This window comes from Danaus plexippus, chromosome 5 (assembly GCF_018135715.1).
Source record: "Danaus plexippus chromosome 5, MEX_DaPlex, whole genome shotgun sequence".
NCBI classification, from domain to species: Eukaryota; Metazoa; Arthropoda; class Insecta; order Lepidoptera; family Nymphalidae; genus Danaus; species Danaus plexippus.
Genome location: NC_083539.1, coordinates 6,208,724 through 6,228,561, shown reverse-complemented (window position 1 = coordinate 6,228,561; position 19,838 = coordinate 6,208,724). Strand labels below are relative to the sequence as shown.

General features: G+C 32.8%; 1 protein-coding gene across 6 annotated transcripts in view; it reads right to left on the bottom strand.

Moving 5' to 3' along the window:
* Positions 1-19,838, bottom strand: part of LOC116769106 (homeotic protein antennapedia-like) — a 169,565-nt gene that overhangs the window by 26,487 nt on the left and 123,240 nt on the right. For 3 of the 6 annotated variants that reach the window (XM_061528251.1, XM_032660115.2, XM_061528238.1), the window contains one exon: positions 12,441-12,485. The exons of 1 other annotated variant lie outside the window; for it this stretch is intronic. The gene's annotated coding sequence lies outside the window, so the exon portion shown is untranslated. Of the gene's footprint in view, positions 1-12,440; positions 12,486-18,402; positions 18,851-19,838 lie in introns of those variants that run through there. 2 more of the 6 variants (XM_032660114.2, XM_032660117.2) reach the window with 2 other exon arrangements.

Sequence of the window (19,838 nt, the reverse complement as noted above, 5' to 3'; positions counted from 1 at the left end):
ATCGGCCATTCGCCGGCAGCGACTGGCTCCAATTTAGTTTTTCGGATTAGATACGGCAAACATAATAACATAATTGGTCTAATAACAGGCTAGCCTCGCCGTGCCTTACAATTCACTTTCCAATTTGGTTCATTTTTTACCCCAACTCTGTCTGAAACTATTATGATTTATTATAGAATTTTCGTGCAGGCAAATTATGGGTGGATACGACGCTTTCTCTTTCTTTCGCATACAATAACCGTCATCAGATAAGGACGCAAATATTTCTATTGTTGCCTCGAAAGCCTTACGCCGTTACATGCCTTAGACTTGTGGATAAAATGATTTACGAGCCTATTTCTAATTAACTCGTCGAAACAATAATTAGTTGGATTAATATGTAACGTTCGTATTTTTAAACAACGTTGAAGATTTTTTTAACAGAGCCATCTGCATTACGTTCTGTTTTAGCTTAATATTTTATAGATATAACTATAAATATATATATTTTTTTATATACACATGTTTGCTTATTGAATTTCTGATTCTGAAAGCTGTAACCGACAAACGTTAATGTGTACTTACGTATAAACATTGCTTAATGACATATATAATTTTAAGATGCAACTTTACAATTTTTAAAGAATTTATTTCTGAATATACGGTGTTACTCTAAATTTATTTAAGATTCATTTATAAACAACTCTAAAATAATAGTTCATAGTTCTTAAATACGTTTACACAGTGATGGTAAAAATTGTCTTAAGCTATGTGTAATTACATATATCAATCAATAAAATAAAGGCTTGAAGCCTGCTTGATTGCTATATAATGATATTACGCCTACTTTATACAAAAATAAAGTAAATATGTTTTATAAATTAAAATATTTATATATTCTTGATATCAATAATACTAAGAATTAACTAAATATAGTGTTCGTTCATGCATATTCTAGTTTCAGAGATACCGCGTGTGGTGAAGCGGAAAGACCGACAAAGGACTGCGACAAGCTAGGGTTGATACTTGATCAAGCAAATATTTACATAATTTTGATATATAACCCTGAATAATAAGGGTTTCTCTAATAGCGAAAACTTGACGTGCCTGGATTAAAAGCTATTGTTGTCGGATAACTGAATTTATTATTGTGTTCTGCTTTGCACCACGTAGCTTCGAACTTACTTATTTTAACATATAAATAAAATAATTTTGTATATTATATTAAAAATTCATGTGGGTTTTTATAACATACGATTGAGATGTTAACGGATATAGTGGAAAACATAAAAAAAAATCTCTACTGAAAAATTACGATGCATTATAGCATTATAAAAATGATATGTGTTTGTTATGACTTATAAATATAATATGTATATTAGTAATGTAAAAGTAATGTTTAAGCTTCGTAAAAGTTTTACGAAAAGGAAAGCTTTCGTCAGCCCTAGAGGTCCAACACAGGCGTCCGGACACGTTTCAGTATCATGAATTATGGCGCGAACCGATGTGACTTTTCAATTTGAAATCATCAACCTGGAATTAATTTCATTTTTGAACCCCATTATTTCTGTTATCTACAGCGAATCGAGCAATATGCGAGTTTCATATTATTGCCGCTTCAACAAAAATAAATTTACGTTGCTGTAACGCTGAAAAGCGGTAATTGATTCCTTTATCATAATATTTTGACCAATTAAATCATAATAGTCTGGGATAAATATTATTTGTTAACGATAAAGACTATTAAAAACAACGATAGCAACGAACTTAAATTGTTATTATGGGAAAATAAATTTAACTATGATAATGAGGTTAAAATACAACTATAAAATACAATAAAATCCAATTACTCACATTCGTGTCATATATGAGGTGATAATAAAAATAATGTGTAATTTTCTTGTGTTTATTCTTGATAATGTGAGTCTGTTAAACAAATCTGTCATCTGTATGTCCACGGCGGTCCGCTCTATTCATAGCTATCGTCCACTTCGTTATAGTTACCGGTGTTGACGAAACCAGCCGAAATAGATGTAGGAACGATAAATTTTATTCAAAATAAAACTCTACGGTTCGTTTCGAAGAAAACAAGCGGCATTTTTTTGTGGATATAGTTGGGGGGTGTAGAAAAAATATTCGAAGCGGCCGTTGACCCGTTCTTATAATATTTACGATCCACTCTTCGTGTTATTACGTTAAAATATTTGTCTGTGTTTATTTAATTTATAGAAAAGATTTCAGTAAATCGTGAATTCAAAACTGAAAAGCATGTAATGTTTTCAGAAGGTACACTGAAATCCCCAAAGAGGGACCTTATAACAACGCTAATATTAGACAATCATTTCGTATCAAAAGGGGAGGATACAGCCACCCTCTGGGGTGTAGCTGGGAAGGGGGAATGGAAATACCTCTTCGTCTCCAGATTTTGCAGTTGCGGTGTTCGAGTGTGATTCTGAATTCTTATTTTTTGCTGTTACCGTGATGAATGGTTTTTTAATATCCTCGAGCATCTGTATACGTAAGTAGTTTGATGAAAAATGATCTTAAAGTGGCGCAATATTTAATTCATATTATACCTCGATACCGATTTCAAACTCAACAATATTTATGAACTCTTAAAAGCCTGTTGTTGTTATATATTAAAGGGATCTAATTTTCAATGCTTTTTATAAAAAAAAGTTAATAAATAAGTGTCTCTGCCATGTCGGATGTTGTACGGACAGACAACAAGACATCAGCATCCAAAGACGTCTCAATACGGAGGCCTAAGGCCGGCAAAAAACGTGCAAGCCGCTCTCACGGCACGACTCTATTACAACTCCGACGCGAATAAATAAAACATGACGGGCCCTTCCACGTACATAACATGTACACGCAACCCTTTAATCCCGAGCCTTTATTTCAATATATTTAAAGGGTAAAATTCGCTATTGTTCCAGCGCTATGTTGCACACCGTACATCCTGTTATATATGAGGTTGTTACTCAAACTTGATTCCGATCCTGATTTGATCCGGTATCCTTTCTCAAGTTGTAACAATAATCATTACCTGATTTGAAATATTTATAATCTACTGGTATGGTATGATGTATTATATTCAGTTTACATTTTGATACATAACGATTGACGCGTGAGATGTTGAAGAGATCGAAGAGTGGAGAAAAAATTCATCACGAGTTAACTTTTTGTTGTGAATGTCGTAACGGCGGTAACATATCGTATATGGTACATGACTTGTTATGTAATCGGTTCGCAAATTTCAAGTCACTGCGAAACGAAAACATCGTGGGTGTCCGTTAAAGAAAATTCAAATTCTATACACGTATATAGGTACAATAAAATTAGAAAGGCTGGACTACAGTTAAATGAATCTGGCAGGTGTGTGTTTGCATGTAACATTTAACTGTCTGCTAGATCGCAGACGCTATGATTGAAGGCTGATGTCTGCGTGATATTTGCGACTTTTTAATCAATCTTAATTAAAGGGAGTATGTGACAAGCAGCTATATATCATTTAGTGTAACTAATCGTATCATAAATCAGAGCCGAACATACCTATTATTTTTTGAGATGAGATGCAATGTAACTATATGTTTGCAACGCGTCATATAACACCGCTAGACATTTTGTGGTCCAAATTTAACATGTAAAATAGAATGCCCAGTGACATTTCGCACTGTGTGTGGCGTCCATGCATAGATTGCCTAATAGCGTCTGTACAATAAGAGAATGTGCCGAAGCGGTACATTAACGAGCCCGCAATACTTGGCATCTAACTAACCCCGCCCGCTGGCTGGCAGCCGGCGAAAGATATCAGTACAGACAAACGTCATATCTATATGAAATTCACGTTATGAAACTACTTCCACCTTCATTAAATGTTACGAATATTTAATCGTAATCAAAGAACTCAAGGCAGATGGATTGATTGTTTTGTAAACATCGAATATAAAAGATCCACTACGAATTATAAATAAAAATTTTGCACATATATTATTAATTCAGAGGCATCATTAGTCGTAAATAATATTACGAATATTTCGCATTAATATTGTAACATTAAATAAAAACAGTAGCAGCTGTCGTTTCTTCTTGTACAAAACATAAATGAATACAATATTTAAACTTGTTAAAGTTGCATAAGTGATAAATTTGTACAGACGCATTAAACATTAAAAAATACAAGCTAATATGTAAGTAATACAGTAATTTGTCACTTTCGCATCTGTTTTATAATTTATATGTTAGCATATATTTCTAAAATATATCAGTATATATCAGCTTACATTTAAGACGTAAATAAACACATCAGAAATGAAGCGCTGTTTGTTAGAACAAATTGGATATTAAATGATATGATCATATTGTCACTCCTAGTGTAGTTTCTCGTTTTTCACAAGATATATAGTAACAACGGCGGAGAATGTATCTTACAATGACCACTATACCTATCTGGCACGATCACACACCGGCTGCTATCTTACTTCAATCCATTTGGCACCCAATAACCGTTCAGACATCGAAAATGGCGGAATAATTTGTAGCGCTAACAAAATTAATTTAACAAAACTAAAGGGAATCAAAAAATTAAAAGCAATTTTAATTTAAAACATCAGTTTGACACATCATTGTGATACTCGTCACAACGGCTTTGTCGCCGTTGTTCACAATTACAAATAACATTTTATTTCCTGTTGCCCGCATTGTTTTACGTTTTTGGACGTCTCCAACGATGAATAAGATATTTCGATAAGAGTCAAACGATAAAAGGGATGACGTAATAAAGAAAACGTACCGTCCGATCTCTGTAATTATAACATCACTGAAAGGATAAACAAGTTTTGACGATTCAGAACAATTGTCGGGCAGATAAGTGATGAATTCAGCAAACAAACGGCCGAAAGCGTTATAACAATTGGTAGCACGAGTAATCAATTAAGCGGACGCGAAGGAGCTGTTATGACAGCTCCATACGAGAGGTGGCACATTTTGTCAGGCGTGGATATAGTGCTGTACTGCGTATTTATTTATTTATAACATAGAGGGGTTGTAAATTAGCGGTGAATTTACAACGTCGGAGTGAACGCATCGTCTATTTCAAGCGCACGCGCATGATTTAAACAGTTCCCGGAGAGAAATTGAAGCCCAACAGGGATTTGTGAACGAAGTTTCGTATTGTGCTTTTATATCACTCTCAGAGTCAATTTAACTGACGTTTAATGTTATTTAAACGGCGACTTAAATTACAGATGTTGAACTCAGAAGAGAAACAAACATTTAAGTTTATCGTTTCGGTGCAATAATAGTCTATATAAGGATAGAAATGTTGCTTTATTTTTGTATTTAACAATATTTTGCATTACAATCAGTTTTATATCTTAGTCACGAAAACGGCATATCTACGTCCACTTAATATTATCCAACATACGTGACCTTAATCCTTTTTGATCTGGTAGCTTTCGCTCGAGATATTTCTGCTACACTATAATAATATAACTGTTGCGCCATCACAAAGCCTAGAAACTCAATAATATGGTTTTCTTACATACGTAAGATACATAAAGCAAACAATGGAAACCATATTAGTATTTCATGATGTATAGCCGAGCGGACGCATAAAGCATAACAGTTAAAATTTACTACCTTTACTTAATAATGATCCATGAAAAAAACTCAATGACTTAACGTTTTGAAATAAGTAAGGACATAATTTGCGGTCGATGAAAAAAAAGCCACACAGACACGTTATTGACTGGTAATTTTTCGTACTAATGATGACATACGGATAAAAAATAGTTATAGCTGACGTGAGAATTAATAGGAATTGTCGTCGAATGTGATAAACTGCGTGTAAAATAGTATTTATGTAGATCAGTAGTAGGGGATAGGGTAGTTCACCTGCCACGGCTATGTATCGATAAATTGTGATCAAAAGAATAAAAATGCGTTTTATGAAGCAATTGCTTGTAATTGACAATAATTTTTTATGTTGTCAATATTTATTATAATGTGTGAATTCTCCATCAATTTATTATAACCAAGTTTTGAAATAAATGTAACAGGTTAGGAATATGCTTTTAATTTAACTGAAATTTTCCAAATGTTTGAACACAAAGAAAATTCTAGCAAATTCTAGAGCGAGGCGCGAACGCGGACCGGTGACACGCTATCGGGAAGCCACGTTCGTAGCACATAAATCAACAAAGCGCTTGTTTTAACAATAAAATTGATTCTTTCGGATCATGAGCCAAACAATGCGAACAACAATCTAAATTTTATCTTGAACATTTTGCATTTAGAATAGGAAAGTTTCGTGTTACTTAATATTATTAAAATACGAAACAACATTTAAAACTTTCACCGACTGTTCACATATCTCAACAATTCTTGTTTTTGTTCTAATAAATTGCTGAACGGATGGAAGTGACCTTTAAAAGAATGAGAATATAAAAATGATGAACATTTTCACAGCCGACTGAGAAATGTTTATCATTGCGGACACGAACGTGTATTCCCAATGACGAGACCATAAAGGAGGCTGACGGTTGAAAATATTTTGTAATCGTATTATGTGGATCAATAATAAATCAATCGTTGTATAGATATCCCTTCTAAATAGGAGCTATTTATCAGAAACACATTAAACAGCGCGTGCCAAAACGTTGATAAGTGAAAAATAGTACATTGACAATCGCTTTGTGTAATGATATATTGTAATGTACGTTCGTTCATATGAGGCGTCACCGATGTTATCTGATTTTAATAACGCTATAATAGATTAATAGAAAATCAAAACGCTATTTGTTACCTAAATCTATTAACATCGAATCAGCATACATAAACACAGCGGTTTTTTGGTCGAATGACACACGATTTTTAATTTACGATTATGACTTTTTATTAATATTAGAATAAATAATTTTAAAACTGTCACATAAATATATGGTTTAATAATGTTAAGCGTTATGTAAATTGCAACCAACTGTTCTTACATTGAATACGTATTCCATTTTTAAAATAGCAGTGAATTTTTTGTAACTTGTATTTTATTATTTATTATACGGAACAGAGCAAAACTAACCAAAAGTGTCCGCGGTGGGAAACAGCGGGAGGTAAAGGAAGAAAATAAAGTGGACTGAAAGAAAATACACCGACGTGTAACACAACTATGTAAACGAGTTCCCTGCACATGTTACGGTGTAAAAATAACAATCACATAGAATATTTAAATTAATGTTATATTTAATGTACGTTGATTTTATCACGTGTCCGTTTTATATAAATAAAAATTTGATTAGTAGTTAAAAACAGCTTATAACATTTTCTGCTTTGGTATAAAAAGGAGAATATTTTAAAAAATTCCAGGTGTCGGGGAACATAATAAAAAGCTTCGCTCGCTACGTTTTGTCATGCGTCAAGTGTAAAGTAAAAAATGTAGCGAGTTACTAATAGTTTATTCTAAAAGCCAATGAAATACGTAACAATGAAATACGTAATTTCAAAACTAACCTTAATTAGAACTAAACTAAACTTTAATTTATATAATGGCAGAGGTAGCGTTATCCTAGATGTTTTATCTCCAAGGACATTAATTTCTAATGATGTTTAATAAGGTCGCTTTAGAAATGTATGCGTTCTTTACCTTTTCTTTTCTATTTCCGTTGTACAAGACCACTTTTCAGATTGTCGTTTTACGCTGGAAAGCTTGGAGCTGGTGTATGAAAAACAATGGGAAGAGAAACGGAAACGAAAATTTGTTTTGTCATAAATCGTGAAATGCTTCCGACTTCGCTAAGTTCATAGAAAGTTTTTTAATGTTCGGGATCCTTATACAAATTAAATATTAAGTAGTATATTGGATTAAACTCGGAGATTATTTATATTGCGTTGAGAAGTAGATACTAGAGGTTTTTGTTTTTTTTTCTTTTAAAGGACCACACAAATCAGATGATTGTCCTATAGTGGCGGGCGGAAGCTTATGTATCGCTCGACACAAATCCCTCGCGAAAAGATTCCATTAAGAAAATCAAAAAAGATCTGCTCAGTTCACGACTCGCGACTATTTTCATTTAGCAAAAACAACCCATAAATTGTCATATTAACGATATTTCTGTTTTTGTTTATTTCACACCTTCTCTGACATGAATATTGAATATTTTATAGACATCACTTTGCCCTTATATGCAAGCTATCATATGCCAAACTGTATTATGGTAATACGTTTTAATATCGGGCGTTTTAAATACAATAAAAGTAATGAATTTCTTTTCATGTTACAAAGTTATATATTATACATTACCGACATCGTCGAATCCGCTTTAAAACGTAGCAGGTGACGTTTTATACCGCGGAACAATAATATTAATATTTATTACATATTTTTCTGTCAGAATCTATATTCTGAATGTTCTGCATAGATGTGGCGTTGGCACGTTGAACACATGCGTGTAGGATGTACAGGCGCTCGCGTCTCACCAACTAGTTTATTTATTGCCTCAGCGATTCTCTTTGTTTATAACATTTTATTCAAGGGCTTTTGAAAATGAACTTAATATATCATCGCAGATCTCTGCATGGCTAATGGGTAACAAATTATCCACGACCATTGTCTATGTGATAATTGACATTCATTGCCAAACGAAGATATATAAACATTATAATAACTTGTAAAGCGATAATTTCGTACTGATGCAGTGAAGTCTATTCATCGGAACAAGAATCTACTGCGGGATATGATAATTAAAGTGCCGTTCCACAGTTTGGGCGCCCGTCACGTGATACCATTGCCCAAATTATCCGGGCATCGTGTCATCTTGTCCCAATCCAATATGGCGCCATAAATCCTTAAGGGGGCGAGGTGGCGTAGTGGGGGCACGTCACTCAAACTTTCTCTGTACTCCGTCTTACAGACGGGGTTGGTTGGTACGGATAGCATGTCGTGTCCGATGTAGTTTTTCAATCTCATATCGCGTGCTTTGACATATTCAGGTTTATTTTTACGTTTCGTTTTGACACAGTTCGATTATACGTATATTTGGTAACGCAAAAAGTTTTCTATATTATGAATTAGCTTAATGTATATTCATGTAGAGTAATTTATAATCAATTTGATGATTTAATAAATTGTTTAATATTTGTCATATTCGTAAATGATTGGGTTTGCTGTCGCTACAGAAGGCGGCGGCTTGTTTCAAGGAATTCTCAGATAGAGTTTGAGCGGGATGAGTAATCTCTTTTGTTTTTCTAAGAACATTGGACTGCCTCGGCCGCTTTCGATTATCGGTTTGTTTTCTATACAGAGTCTTCGGTATTTTATTATATACACATTTTCCACGCGGTCAAAAGCCACATAAGCTTGAGACATAGACTTTACATAATAAATCCGACATTGTGTAGCTTTCATCAAAGTTACCCAACGGTTTACATTAACATATCTATAAAAACACAGTTCTTAGCTGGGAAAATGTCACAAAAGGAAGTTTATAAGTGCTGCTTAATGTAATGTTATCTTTTATGGCTCTTATTTAATATTCAAATTCACATGCCACTATTCTGTTATAACCCGGTCGGAATTTACAGTTACAAGAGCGAGATTAAACGTATCAACCTCTCAACTGACCTCAATGAAATTTTGCACACAAACATACAATATAATGCAAATCCGTTATAAATAGACGGTCGTATTAATTACTTGTAATAACGCAGAGTGAATCTTAGCGGACCGAATGTAATGATTATGTTAAATCACCAAAACCAAAAACATTTCCATCGGTCGACTTTAAGCTTTATATATAGTTGGATAAGGTTTAGATTTTGTCCAACAATTTGAGAAATAAAGTAATCTATCCATCGACTGTTACAATAATTGAGGTATCGTAAAGTTAACATAGCGAGACTAAGCAGGTATAGCCTCACCGCAACACGCACTACCTAATCATTTGAATAGTAAAATAGGGAGTTATTTTATAACGATATAACAGTTACGTAACAAATTTATTGGTTACTCTAAAACTTGAGCCGCTTGTATTTTTTTATCAATTAGCTTATTAATTATGTTAACTCTATACAGAATGTATAATTAGAAGCTTTTTTTAATTATACAATATCAGAGATCGATCACCTTTGGACGATAACCGTTGTGTTATTTCATAGCAGCGGGAAATGAGTTATCGTATGGAAGAAATTTAATCAAATTAAGCGACGCATGATAATATAAATTGCGTGACCACACACAATGTAATACCTATTGGTTTTCAATAAAGTGGCCATCCATCACAACGTCTTAGTGCAGCGGGGGGCGACTGTATTAGACAACCTTCTTCACTTAATTCCACAACTATATACATCTATGTACATATATATGATTGTATGTACCAATGCCTCCATACAAATATATTATACAGGTGCATAACTATAAACATATTTAATAGATTATGAGATTACCTAAAACCAATTCTGGTCGACCTTTAATAGCCAATTAAATATTGGGCAAGGCTGAGTAATAAATCGGTCTGTAGGTGTAATTTTAATGGCCATTGACCGAGATAAGTGAAGATAACATTTCAAATACATCCTCTGTTTATTGAATATTTAACGAAATCAGACATACGAAACCGTGACAAAAATCGTGTTACGCTAAAAATGTTTAAAGAATTTGAAAAAAATCTACAGTCATGTGGAATCACGAAAGCGGCAAAAATTCATTGTCCACAAAAAAGTTTTAAAAACTATGGCCCGTGGTTTACTGCGTCGTAAATTTCAGAATTGCATTACAGCAAAACTAAACCGTATTACATCTCTTAATTGTTTATTATCTTATTCTTTGTGTGTATTGTTTTTTAGGCAGAAACTAAAAATGTGAGCTGCGAGTACATGAAGCTGAATACTGTGCCAAGTCAAATTATTTATAAATCTGTCGAAAACTAGTTCTATAGCTATAGTAATAGGGCTATCGTTATGAGAAAATATAAGTATGTTAGAAATAATTTCTGAATCCCCGCTGTTAAGATATAACAGCACAAAGATCATGCGGCGGATTTTAAATTTTGAATGGGAATTAATTACGCATATTTTGTTATTGTTTTAAAGGAAGCTGAGGGCTGTTTGGACGTCTTGCGTAATTTTAAATAATTAGCTTAACCTTCTTTGTTCTTTAGAAGATAAAAATGGTCATACTGTGTCCGAGTTTTTTTTAAATTTATGATGAGTGAATATCTAATTTAAATATACGAATATGATCATAGATGATATAAAAATAATGTAGATTTTAATTGAAATGAGTACACGCGTTAGTTCTTTATTAGTTGTAAACACTTTAGTTAAACCTATTATTAAAACTCATTAGATTTTCTATCAAGGTCTTGTTATTTTTTAAATTACGTATAGGTACTTATAATATATATATGTATATATTTAAGAACAATGTTTTTTACTTTTGTAAAATTATATTTTTACATGGATGAACAAAGTTGTAAGTATAAGCTAAAATGTAATTATTTGCATTTACTTTGTAGATATATTTCGACGCCTTTGACCTGACGATAGACATAATTATATATTATAATTTCACAGCCTGTGAATTTTAAACAATAGACTTATTTTTGTGGTTAATTAATGGTGGTTTTACTACTTAGATGTACTATAGAGACGTCACTCAGCGGGACTTTTATGGGCCCATTTGGGCTGTAAAGGGCACTTCCCTGAACCATGACCGACCGAATAATAAAAACTATGAGATAACATCACACTAGAATATTGTATCGAAAACGATGGTTCTAGTTACGCTGGTCGGTTTTTAATATCGCTTACCGGCATTCCGTTGGAAATGTTCAAAAAGCCGAGACAACAATGTTAACACGGGCCTAGTAAATTTTATGATAGCTCTGATGAGCCGTGAGGATTTCTAATGGCCGACGACACTATAGAACTAGATGATGATTTAATTCAACACAACAGATATAGTTGTGAAAAATTTAATAACTATAACACATACAATACATAGTGTAACTAGGAACAGAGGTGGCGGAGTTATAGAAAAAAGAACTAATATCTCAAATGTCAAAATGTGACATTGAGTGATTTGTAGCTAAGCTCCGCCTGTCCCGTGTTTCAAACATCACCGCTCCGGGGCAGACAGCTGAGATCTAACCGTAAGAGAGCAAGCGAGTTGAATACACTCTATCCATTCGCACTTACTGTTAACTCTATACCCATTTCACTCATAGGTTAAGACTATCCCATTCTATACTACCATTACATTCTATACTTACCTGAGGGCTTTTGTATAAAAGTTCAACGCTTTTTAACGGCACAGTACGTCTAAAGAATTTGTGAAAAGATTGCGTATGGGACTTCGTACTTCTATTCTTCTTTTTTATTTAAAGTACTGATTTCTAAAGCATTGTCATTTCCATGATATATTTAGGGAAATTTTATTATGAAAATTCAAATAATATACTAACCGATATTATTATCAGGACCACAGGCTTCTATATAAAATTATGTACCTGAAATAAATAAAAATAATTAGTTATGGTTACTAATGATCACTGTATTGAAAACATTTGAGAGACTTAATAACCGTGCCACTCGAATCATTGACTCCGCTTCTAATGTACATGATAAGACGGAATGTATCACACAAGCACATTTACAGTACTTGCTTAATTGATTATAGCATCTGGCATTAATGTAACCGTATGTTTAATAATTTGGACAATGTTTATATAGAATTAACAATACATACTTTGTTTAACTGTATATTCGATTAAAAGTACCACAGATTAAATAATTTCAATGTTATATATGTAATATATATGCCGTATTTCATTTATTATACATGAACACATGTTCTGCTTTGTCCATCAGATGTCGTCAGAGTATAAATAGCTCGGCTTTAAGTGGCAAAGAGCGCCGACGAGGACCCTTCGCCCTCGTACCGATAACATCGCATTAGGCCACTGAAGAAAAAGTAATCGGAGAGCTACTGGTTTTAATCATATTGAAAGTTATAACAACAGACAATATGTCATATGCATTTGGAAATATTCTTGCTAGAATATATTAATATCTATTTCGTAATATCACTTACTGATTAATATTACAAAAAATATGAATATTAACACTATAATAGTGTTAAAATTCACTTAATTATGTATTCCAATTTGTCCGATAAACAGAGAGAAACTTTGAAAACGAAAGTCATTTACGATACGTTGGAAGTTGTTTGGTAGAATCATTTACTTGATTTTACGATGACAATAAAAACGCTCACAGAATTTGAATGGAATTAAATTTAACATTAGATATTGAATTTTTATGTTGGTTCCTATGAGTTTTAAAAACGGTTTATTACCATAGAAATACATTTTAATTTGAATATTATTATAGCGATAAATAAGCGCGAGAAAAGTAATTAATATTTTTTCCACATGATAATATTTTAATTTATCTAGTCTTTATTGATTCACAGAATAAACCTAAATTTTTTTTAAGTGGGTATAAAAAAAGATTTCATTCTTTTTATATATAAAACTTAATACGTTTGATATTAAAATGATTGAATATTGATATATTACGAATGTATTTTTTTTTGTCTCGCATTTTATGACACATAATATAATCCTATATGGGATTTCGAACACAACATTTTGAAACTCATAAATTGTTGTCGTTCTAAATTATTTTATTTGTAAATGAAATAAAGAAAAATAAATACCAAATTGCCGTATAAATTAATAGACATAGTGCTAGTTTATGGTCCTGTAATTAAATTGCTTAAGAACTTAAATAATGAGTCAGAATTTAGCAAATGTTTGCTGACCAAGTCCGTTGTAACGATAAGATCCGCCCACCTATAGGTATCTGGGATATTTAGTTACATATAAGTGGTAAGCAGGTGGCTATGCTGGTCCAATTAGGCATTATTCCAGCGATATCGTAATACCACTAATTATTTCTTTTCCCTTATTTAAATACACAAACTCCTATCAGTATTAAAAGGAAATCATGGAATGAAAATTTTTTGCAGCCGTCTGTTATTATTTTGTATAGGGATAAAATTTGTTCCTACATCAGCTGTCTTCATTAAAGTAGATCCTATGTTGAATGAGAGTATCATTATAAATATTGTCATACAAATTTGAGTCTTAATATATTTTGTTAATAAAAACTAAATCCTTTCTTATGTATAATTCTATTTGAACATTACCTAGTATCGAATTCAAGACACAAATCGTTCGATTCAGTGGTCTTATTCCACGGGCGTTAAATCCACTAATACATTTCGAGCTCACTGTCGACATCGGGCAAAAATCAGAGTAAGGAGCGACCTGAATAGCAAACAGTCGGGAAACCAAGCCTTCTTGTATTGGATTCGTTTTTTCGACTCAACCCAGCTGATGGATAGTTACTCTCAATTTAAAAAGCTTTCCAACTCTGATAGAATATAACTTTAAAAGAAAAAGCAGTAGTAGTGTTTGAAAAGTAAAGGTTTTTGCCTAAACGCATAAAATTTTTTCCTTCGACGCTCGGACACCCGTAGACCGGATTCGAACCCATACGCTCCTTATCGGTGAAGCGTAATTAAACTTTTTGTTACTATCATCAAGTTTATTGTTATCAATAAGAATCTGCGAACACTTTTTACTATACATTTTATTGTTATACGAATTTATTCATTTTAAATTAATAAAATTCTTACATTTAATCACAGCTCACGAGTAGAAAATGTAAATAAGGAAACGTGTTAAACGGTGATAAAATCAAATAGTTCCTAAGCTACGCATATGGATTATAATAAATGAGACATAACTAGAACCGTCAATAGATATTAAAAGAATATTCAAGATGCCATATAAGATACATAACAATTTAAAACAGCCGGCGTGCCCTATAGCAGGAATCTCTGCGCGGTCACGCGATGTAGACACACGAAAGTGTTGTCTTTAAGGAGATGTGCTAGATAGTATTCCGCTTGCTTAATTGGCTGCAATGCTGATAATATAGCCAATACACACAGCATTTATTTGTTTTTGTTCACTTGAGTTAAATAAAAGTGCTTGCTATTCTGAATTGTATCAGTGATTGTGTAATGAAGGAAATTCTTATTAAATAATTTTCTTGGATCATGTTTTAAAATGTTTTAATTGTTTTATATAAATGTTTCGTATGTTTTTCTTGTCGATTCTTCAGTTAATTAAAAATTATCGGATGATTTATGATCGAATTTTGTGATTAAATAATTTGTAATTGGTGGCGTTAAAAATCATATTTTTGCGTGAGTTTGTTTTTAATAATAAAAATAACATTCAATGAAACCAAAGCATGTAACCTAGTATATATATTTACACTTAATAAATAGGAAGTTTTCTTGTATGTACATTTGTTTGTGAACTTTAATTTCCACTCCGTTAGCGTTGAGTAATTTGGCATGGCTCAATAGAAACGAAATTAATGCCCAAACTTGAACTTAGTTTTAAAACTTTACTTTTCCTAAATTGAATTCGAAAATGTAAAATAACGCTTGCTTCATATCTATACCGATTATATAAACAAATAAACATTGTAATAAATTCAGTCTTTTTATGTATATCAATATTATTAATTTACATATATCTTACAAAAATATAACATTAATGTTCTTATTGGGAAAACTTCCTTTTAATGTAAATTTTATTGAGGATGCCAAACAAGGTCGAATGACTCAATGGGAATATTTTCATTTGATGAAATATCAAATGTATTTTTAATTTGTTGAATATTTTTGAACGTTTGATATTTTTTTATTGATTATGAAATATAATACTCGTGAAATTTTATTCACGCTAGTCTAAAGAAATTTACGAGTATAGGTATATATTTTTTATCGTTATTATCTTTCTGGAATAACAGCATTGTTTTAAAATTGGTTTTGCTATTTTTTTTTAAATATAACAGTATTGAATTACGTTAATGAATAAAGTTATGGATTTTTGTTGATGTTGTCTACTACACTTGTTTGAATTGAACACTTATTCATTGAACAAAAACTTTCAATTACTATCGACTATAATAATATGAGAGGATTTTTTAACAGACAATGTTAATATAATGGGTGCTTACGGGAAATGCCCTATGAGTTGAGTCATAAACTCGGTTTAACTACTCGCCAACGAACCATTCCACGTGACACTAACCTTAATTGATATAATGACATTATAGCGGTAATTATATGTTTTATGACGCTTTAGATAACTGTCACTTGTACCGATTTGATGATATCTTTTACGATCGTGATTTTCTGGTTTTATGTGACAATTTTTTTTTTTTTAATTGGATACCGATTTATGGATTAGACTACCAACAATATTTCGTGTTAACGGTATAATTTAATACTTAATTGATTTTTAAATTTGGAATACTTATTTAGTCTTTGGAAGATATTTTTATTATTTAGGGATTTATCTTATGTTTATAAATATATATCTTTAAGGTAGGTAGGTACCTACATATGAAATATAAAAATATTAAAACGAGTTTATACAGATTTCTTCTGTCTTAAGATATGACGAAAAAGTTTTTGCATCCAGTAGTTTTTAATAGTGTTCCAACAGCAATTTCATGCCAGTGTTTTTCATATTTTCCACGGACGTGCAATATCACTTTCATGTTTTTGCATCAGTGCCATACGCGTAAATTCTGAATTCCTGATTCTGGCGTACAACAGTATTTTAATTACTCGTTTTGAGAATGATTTATTCCACACTCTGACACAAATGGCACTATTGCTGCACATTTTACTGTTTATAAATATTTTGTTGAAATACGTCGTATTACGGCTGTGGCAAAACGAGTTGGACTTGTGTTTAAAAACTTTATTAAAAGTGTGAATTTTATAATTGATACTTGACTAGCTGTGTTGACCGACGTTATTAAATTTGGTTTTAGAGGTCAGTTTCAATCGCCTGTTACATACAAGAATATGTTTTCGATTTGTAACTAGTTTTAAAAATACCGCAAGCTATATATGGGTCTCTTTAATAATTTAACGTTTGCATATTCAAGCACTTACGAGAATGTGTTTTTTTTTTACTTTTTTTCTACAGTAAATTAATTACTGAAGACAAAAATAAGTCGTCTTTCCACGTTTCATGGTAAATCAAATATTTAACATTTTTACGAGAGAAAATCGGGCATTGAACCAAATTCAATAGCCTTTAAATTGAAGCGGGTGGTTGTGCATGTTAAATTACAATAAGACTCGCTTTCCCTCGCCACCCCGATGACAATGACAGCAAGTATCAATACAATAACATTGACTTCAAAACATTTGTTAGGAAAAAAATCTTGCGCAAGCTCAGTCACGGTAAACTCATATTGTTACCTTTTGGGGATATCTTACTGAGTTGAACCGTTACCACATAAAAACTAGGCTAGTTATATTTCCTTTTGTAATTTCCTGAACAAAGGCGAATATGATTTATTGGCTATTTGTTCTTTATGCAAAATGTACGTTCCGTTTCTTGGTTTTTTAGTATGAAAAAAAAATAATGCTTATTATCTATAGTTGTGTTATACTGAACTTTAAGTATAAAAAATTTGGAATCATTCTTAAAGTATTTTAGAACGAAAATCACCCGCTGAGGTAATGATAATGATGTTTTGTTTTTCTACAAATTTAGTTTTTAAAAAATTTGCTATTTATTTGCTGTTTTCGTTTATAATGTGCTGATTTTCAAAGAAATAGTGGAATGTTGTTTTGCAATTAATTTATGCTATAACATACTTTTAAAACAACCTCATGTCACTCATCTTAACATTAATACGAGTTCATTTATAATGGTATTGATGCATTAATTATTCAACGGCTTTATACAATATCTAACAGTTTTCCACAATATAAGTTGTCCAATAATCAAGTATGTTTGATTTCGAACCGTACTAGTGTAAGCAAACACATCATTGCTTATATTTACAATCGAGAGGCATTCGATAAACGATCGGCATTTGTTCCTTCTAAATTTACATTGTTATGGACGAGACAAACAATTTGCGGATTGCCAGCAACGATCTCTTCGCTCCACACTCGAACAGTGATTCAAATTATTTGATTCCTGAACTGGTTTCATTTTAATTCTTGACGGCAATCATCTCTCTACACCGTCGCTTTCACTACAACCTATTTATTACGATTGGTCTTTGTTACTTCTAAAAACATTGGTGTTCGTGTGTCTATCTATATGATTTATTTATTCTGAACTGAACATTCTTTACGGTGAGTTATTTTAAACTCTTTAGTATACTGCGTAGAGTTAAATTTACATAAAGATCCAAATAATGTTTTGTTAACGTCGACCTAATACGATTAAACTAACTAACCGTTTCATTTGAGAATGTTTTTTATCTTCATAGTACCATACATGTAGTCTCTGTATATTAACTTACCTAAAATGATTCCAGTATTCTAAACTGTTTGAAGAGTTGCTAGCTATATTGTATCGGCGACTTAAACTACAATCACAATGAATTCATACAAAACTGACCCTGTATTTATTAGAAGGTAATCTATAGACGCTACAGCGCTGCTATATTACAATATTTTTGTACTTTAAAAAATACTAATCTCATCTCTCTACCGAGGATATACTTTTTTTGTACTAGAAAATTAAAAAAACTTGTAGAACTATCACCGGTGCGGGATCACCGTCTATATAGTGGTCCAGGTAGGAGGATGATTTGTCGAACTTATTCAGTTTAGTACTGTGTCGCGCGGGTCTAGAGCGCGCGGTGGTCGTGTTAGCGGCGGGCGGGCGACGGCATCGCGGCGTCGGCGCGCGTGTGGCGTGCTCTGCTAGGCGTGTCGCGTGTGAGGCGATCGCGCGGGCGACTGCTGGGCGGGCGGCGCGTCGGCCGCGCGCGACGCACTGCCGCCGCCGCGACGCCCCCGCTAACCCCCCTGACCCCGCACACTCCGCCGACCCCCGCGCCGAGAGGACCCCCCTCGCAAGCACCCCCGCCTAGCGACTGATTAAAAATTCTTATAGAACTTTCCTGCCATACCAGCATCTTCACTTTATTCTTCTTTGCGACACTTTCGTTGCCGCCTATGGAGTGTGGATGAACTTCATTGATACCTCTCCAAAAACACTTTGTAGTTTGTGCCTATATTAAAATGTTCGCACGAACGATATATCGTCATAAAAGTTATATGATTAGGTTTAACTTTTCGATGAATATCAGTTTAAAATGTATTACGAATGTTGGGACCATTTATTATAATAAAATGTGAACGTTATAAAATCTTTTATTTTTAATGCGATTCGACACTTATATAAATTCCTACATTAATTAGTAGGTAGCTACCTCGAGTCGGTACTAGCTTAATGTAACAGTGTTTTCCGACAAAACTACCTAAGTGTGAGACGTGTGTATAGTCCCCGATTGCCCCCACAACTTAAGTGGCGGTTGGATCACAGTGGACCTTTATGTATAGTTGAGGTTAAAAATCAAAATAAATTTTAATATGGAAAAGACTACATCCGTAGCAAAGGCAATAGAGTTTTTTTTTTACTAAATATACGTAAAGAAATATACTCTAGATGAGAAATGGTTTATTAAAATAATGCGAATATAGTGTAAGCAATAAAAATAACTTATTTATACTTTTCCAGTTGAAATAGTTTAGTTTAAAAAGTTAATATATTGGAAATGAAGAAATGCGATCATGTGATCCGTCAATCAAAGTTCGATATACCTATGAATAAAGCCCGCCTCCTGCGATTACAGAGCCCCTCTAATCGCCCCCTCCACGGAAAACCGTGACGACCCACAAATATAATTTAGGTAAAAGTTTCTCCCTTATATTAATGCATACCGTTTTT